Genomic DNA, 5477 nt, shown 5'->3' with positions numbered 1-5477 from the left:
ACGAAAAGAAAGTCCCATTCATGCTGTCGTTCCGCATCAACATTGCTTGGCAACATTCCACACGGGCAGTCGTGTGGCCGTCCGTCAGCATTCGTGGCACCCACCTGGATGACACTTTTCGCATTTTCAGGTCGTCATGCAGGATTGTGTGCACAGAACCCAACAGAAATGCCAACTCTGGAGGCGATCTGTTCAACAGTCGTTCGGCGATCCCCCAAAACAATTCTCTCCACTTTCTCGATCATGTCGTCAGACCGGCTTGTGTGAGCCCGAGGTTGTTTCGGTTTGTTGTCACACGATGTTCTGCCTTCATTAAACTGTCGCACCCACGAACGCACTTTCGACACATCCATAACTCCATCACCACATGTCTCCTTCAACTGTCGATGAATTTCAATTGGTTTCACACCACGCAAATTCAGAAAACGAATGATTGCACACTGTTCAAGTAAGGAAAACGTCGCCATTTTAAGTATTTAAAACAGTTCTCATTCTCGCCGCTGGCGGTAAAATTCCATCTGCCGTACGGTGCTGCCATCTCTGGGACGTATTGACAATGAACGTGGCATCATTTTAAAACAATGCGCATGTTTCTATCTCTTTCCAGTCTGGAGAAAAAAATCGGAGGCCTTAGAACTTGAATGCACCTCGTATAGTCTGGGGAGCTATTTCCTAGGGCAGCACGTGCACTCTCGTGTTTATCCTACATACCCTGACTGCAAAATTGTACGTCACTCTAGGGATTTGGCCTAGAGTGCTGCCATTCATGGACAGCATTCCACACAGTGTTTCCCAACAGGATAACACTCGCTCACGTACTGCTGTTGTTACCCAACGTTATCTACAGAGTGTCGACGTGTTGTCTTGGCCTGCTTGATCACCAGATCTGTCGCTAGTCAGTCACAAAGGGGACAACATCGGTTTACAACTCCAGCATCATCCACAAGCAGCATTAACTGTCCCTTTATTGACCGACCAGGCGCAACAGACATGGTACTCCGTCCCACAAACGGATATCTGACACCTGTACAACACAATGAGAGAACGTCTGCATGCTTGCATTTAACTTTCTAGTGATTACATCGGTTATTAATGTACTAGCACTTTACATTTGCAACGGCTTATCTCATGCTTGGCAACGGCCTTGCCGCAGTGGATACACCGGTTCCCGTGAGATCACCGAAGTTAAGCGCTGTCGGGCGTGGTAGGCACTTGGATGGGTGACCATCCAGGCCGCCATGCGCTGTTGCCATTTTTCGGGGTACACTCAGCCTCGTGATGCCAACTGAGGAGCTACTCCACCGAATAGTAGCGGCTTCAGTCAAGAATACCATCATAACGACCGGGAGAGCGGTGGGCTGACCCCACACCCCTCCTATCTGCATCCGCCACTGAGGATGACACGGCGGTCGGATGGTCCCGCTAGGCCACTCGTGGCCTGAAGACGGAGAGTGCTTTTTTATCTCATGCTTACATTACCTGTGATCTTGCAATGTTTATCACTTAAATATGTTACATAGACAAATGTATTGCAGAAATTTCATTACTATACATTAATTACTTTTTGGTATAGCGATTTTTTCCTGTCAGTGTATACTACCATTTAAACTGCAGCTATGCGCGGGTATGTGTGTGTCACATATGTTGCACACATCTGCTCTTCCCCCTCTCTCGGTTTCCATCTTCTCTTCCCCTTTTGTCTGTTCAACCATATCCGTTCGGTCACATACCGCCTGGAATGCATTGTGGTATTACCTATTCAACACGCCAGTTCTGTGGGGCAGCCGAGATGTCAGGTGTTACCGAATTTGTTCAACCTCTCTAACATCCTTATCAAACATACCTACGGAAAATTGAGTTAATATTGCTGTGTCATCTAGTTGTGAGTTATGTCTAAAATTTCAGGTCTCTAGCTCATCGGGAAGTTAGTTTTAAATCAATCTCAAATTTGCATCGAACAGATGGACAGATGAGAAAGCAACCTAATAAAAATACGTTAAAATACGAATCGACATTCATAATAGAATCTCTATGTACTACAAAAAGCTTCTGAGATTAGATTTCGAGAACTGAAGTTAGCAATAATATGTTATTAAAGTAAAGAAATTTAATGTTTAAGGTCACGGCAATAATGAAATCATTGCTTTTTTCCCACTACGCGTTTCGATGGTTCATAGCTTGCTTCGCATTTGGTCTTTTGCTGTGAAAAGGCGAGTATCCTTTAAACTAACACCAAGAGCCTAACAACACACTTCTCCATCTGCATATGATGGAGCGAATCACTCAAAGTCTACAGAGTGCCAAAGATACATCAGCAAAATGATCCTTTAAGGCCAGTAGTGAACGGGATTAAATCGCTTATATACAATTTGGCAAATTATCTAGCCTGCAAACTGAGACCTCTAGTTGCCAAAATGGACTCTTATGTGAGGATCTCGACGCACTTCATAGAAATCATAACGGTAGAAACAGTTTTCCCCCGGAAATCGTGGCCAGCTTCGACGTCAAGTCATTATTCACAAACGTGCCAGTAGACGAAACTGTTCACACCCTACAAGAACACGTACCGCAAGCTATATGAGACCTCGTTGAGCTATGTTTGACTTCAACATACGTCAAAAAGGCAAGGACAATACCACGAGCAGACAGACGACGTAGCAATGGGGTCTCCCTTACCACCGTCAGTAGCAAATACATTCATGGATGCGTTTGAAGCAACCGCACTTTGTTTCGCTCCTTTACGCCTACGATGCTGGTTCAAATGTGGCCTCATGGTGAAACGGAGCTACACACGTTTCACGAATATTTGAATAAAATGCACTGGAAGATACAACTCACGCTCTAGTTCAAATGGCTCTAAGCACTATGGGACTTAACACCTGAGGTCATCAGTCCCCTAGACTTAAACTACCTAAACCTGACTAACCTAAGGACATCACACACCTCCATGCCCGAGGCAGGATTCGCACTTGCAACCGTAGGAGCAGCGCCTTTCCGGACTGAAGCGCCTAGAACTGCTCGACCACAGCGGCCGGCAACTCACAGTTTAGGAGAGAAGAATGGCGCAATTACATTCCTGGACGTGGAACTCTATAGGACAACGGACAGCACACTAGGACTCAGAGTATGCCGCTACACACACGGACAGGTATTTGCACACCCAGTCCAACCACCACACAGTGCAGAACAACCCAGTCGCCCGTTCTTTGGCCATCCGTGAGCAGGGCCTCCTCCTCCTCTCACAACAGGCCTTAGAAGGCCCAACGGTGCCGGCCGGAGTGGCCGTGCGGTTCTAGGCGCTGCAGTCTGGAGCCGGGCGACCGCTGCGGTCGCAGGTTCGAATCCTGCCTCGGGCATGGATGTGTGTGATGTCCTTAGGTTAGTTAGGTTTAATTAGTTCTAAGTTCTAGGCGACTGATGACCTCAGAAGTTAAGTCGCATAGTGCTCAGAGCCATTTGAACCATTTGAACCAGGCTCAACGGTACGGACCGGCTGCCGTGTCATCCTCAGCCCACAGGCCTCACTGGATGCGGATATGGAGGGGCATGTGGTCAGCACACCGCTCTCCGGGCCGTATGTCACTTTACGAGACCGGAGCCGCTACTTCTCAATCAAGTGCTGAGTGCGCCCCGCTTGACAACAGCGCTCGGCAGACCGGATGGTCACCCATCCAAGTGCTAGCTCGGCCCGACAGTGCTTAACTTCGGTCGTCTGACTGGAACCGGTGTTACCACTGCGGCAAGGCCGTTAGCAAGCAGCGCCTAAGTGATGCTAAAAACATAACACATGGGCTGAAAAGTCTGTGTACAACTGTTGTTGATAATTCTTCCGGGTTATATGGCCGTGGTCCATGGAATACTTCTATTCCTAGCGTTATGTCCAATACTACGTTGGACATCCTCAGAGGTATGACTGGTCCTGTTGAGTCCTGCCGACTGACGAGTCGGGCGTCGGAGAGCGGCCTAAATACTAAGGAAAGTGGGGGTGGTCTAGCTTGCACATAGTAGCAGAGAGAAAACTAGTCAAAGATAAAATGTAACTATTGATAATAGTCCGTCATAGATAAAAATCACTTATCGATTCTGTAACGCCACTGTCCATATCTCCCTTAATTTCAAGGCCTCTTCTTTTCTATTAAAATTATCTTCATGTTTATAAATTTCAATAGCCTCCCTATAGAGACGTGGATAATAGTTCGTGGTAGCACTTGAAACTGTAGTTTCGGAAAACTTAACTACATGGTCACCGGACTGAAGTGCATGTTCCACAACGGCCGATTTATCTATTTTACCCAGTCGGCAAAGACTTTTATGCTCCTTTACCCTCGTATTCACACTTATTTTCGTAGTACCAATATAGACCTTGCCACAGGTACACGGAATTTTATACACACCGCTAGATGATAATGGTGGCCTTCTATCTTTAACAGAACGAAGTATTTTTCTGGTAGGTTTGAATACCTGTTTCACTTTGTTTCAGCAAAAGTTTGCCGATTCGATCTGTAACCTTACTAATGAAAGGTAAGGACACCGTGTTCTTCCTTACCTTATCAACAACAGTACCATCCGGTCGTGAAAGCCTTCATTGTATGATTATAAGATTCTGCGTACAACGTTCGTGGCCAACGACTGCAACCATAAGTCAATCCAAACAGCCATGGCAACGAAACAAAAGGAAGCGAGATAGGCAAGAAATCGATATACTGTGTCACTGACCGGATTGGTAAACTCCTCCGTCGGGGTCGGCCTCTGTGACCGAGCGGCTCTCGGCGCTTCAGTCCGGAACCGCGCTGCTGCTACGGTCGCAGGTTCGAATCCTGCCTCGCGCATGGATATGTGTGATGTCCTTAGGTTGGTTAGGTTTAAGTAGTTCTAAGTCTAGGGGACTGATGACCTCAAATGTTAAGTCCCATAGTGCTTAGAGCCATTTGAACTATTTAAAACTCCGTCGGGTTGGTGTCCTGCCTGTCTACCACAGCAACTGCAATATTCAGGATGTGCTAGGTTCCACAAAAGACAAAATAGGTGCTTCGCACACTGCGGTATGTACAAGGTGGAATATCATTGTCGAGAGACATACGTCGGTGAGACTGAGAGGCTGACAGCAACGCTCATACGAGAACATGAGCACTACGATCGTCTGAGGCTGCACAGAAAGTTTGCAGTGGCGGATCACCAACAAGACTGCGGCAATGAACTCAAATATAACAAAACCTGCGTACTGGCTAAACAGCCGGCTTTGAGCGAAACGCAAGATCAGAGAAGCCAAAGAAATAATGAAACACTGTAACAACCTGAACAGAGAGGATAGATACAAGCTTGCCCCATCCTGGTTGCCAACCCTCACAGTCCAGCAGGCCGCACGATCAACACGTGACGCGAGCGCTACCGGCCTGCGTCCAGCAGGAGGAAAAGAGGAACCCACGACTCATTTGCCGATGATCACCAATACAAGAAGCAATAGACAGTAACAGATC

General features: G+C 47.1%; 1 pseudogene; it reads left to right on the top strand.

The window, feature by feature from the left end:
- Positions 1-1134: 1134 nt before the first annotated feature.
- Positions 1135-1252, top strand: LOC126185563 (5S ribosomal RNA; annotated as a pseudogene).
- The last annotated feature ends 4225 nt before the right edge of the window (positions 1253-5477 follow it).

This window comes from Schistocerca cancellata, chromosome 4 (genome assembly GCF_023864275.1).
Source record: "Schistocerca cancellata isolate TAMUIC-IGC-003103 chromosome 4, iqSchCanc2.1, whole genome shotgun sequence".
NCBI lineage: Eukaryota > Metazoa > Arthropoda > Insecta > Orthoptera > Acrididae > Schistocerca > Schistocerca cancellata.
Note: the sequence above shows the minus strand (reverse complement) of the source record. Positions and strands in the feature narration are given on the sequence as shown.